This window comes from Pteropus vampyrus, unplaced genomic scaffold (assembly GCF_000151845.1).
Source record: "Pteropus vampyrus isolate Shadow unplaced genomic scaffold, Pvam_2.0 Scaffold155, whole genome shotgun sequence".
Classification (NCBI taxonomy): Eukaryota; Metazoa; Chordata; class Mammalia; order Chiroptera; family Pteropodidae; genus Pteropus; species Pteropus vampyrus.
This window is the reverse complement of record NW_011888936.1, coordinates 3,083,419-3,083,893: the sequence shown is the minus strand read 5'-3', so window position 1 is coordinate 3,083,893 and position 475 is coordinate 3,083,419.

Here is a 475-nt window from a genome sequence, read left to right as displayed (position 1 = left end):
AGGATATTAGTACCAATGACAAAAATGGAGAAATTTAGGGAAAAAAAATATTAGGTTAGGAGACAAAATTGACTTTTACTGGGAGATTTGTTAATAGTATACTTGAATTGACTTTTATCTACATTAGATATTTCAGATATCATCCTTTTTTCCTGGCTAAGGTCCTAGATGAATGAGTCGCATACCTGAAGTTTCAATTTTCTTTTAGAACTAAAAATGGGTACATTTAACTTTATGTTGTAAGACCAAAGAATTTGCTCACTCATTAGAAAACTACTCAGAATCATAATGTAGAGCTGAGTCCAGAGGGAGAATAATATCTGGAAATAATTTTGGCTTAATTGCTCAGTCATTTTGCATGCATTTGAGAAAAATACTATGTGTATTCAAAAAGCTGATAGTAGATAATGAAAAAAGTGCCTTCATGTTCTGCAGTGAATTATCGATATCCTAAGGCACAGTGACTGACCTAATG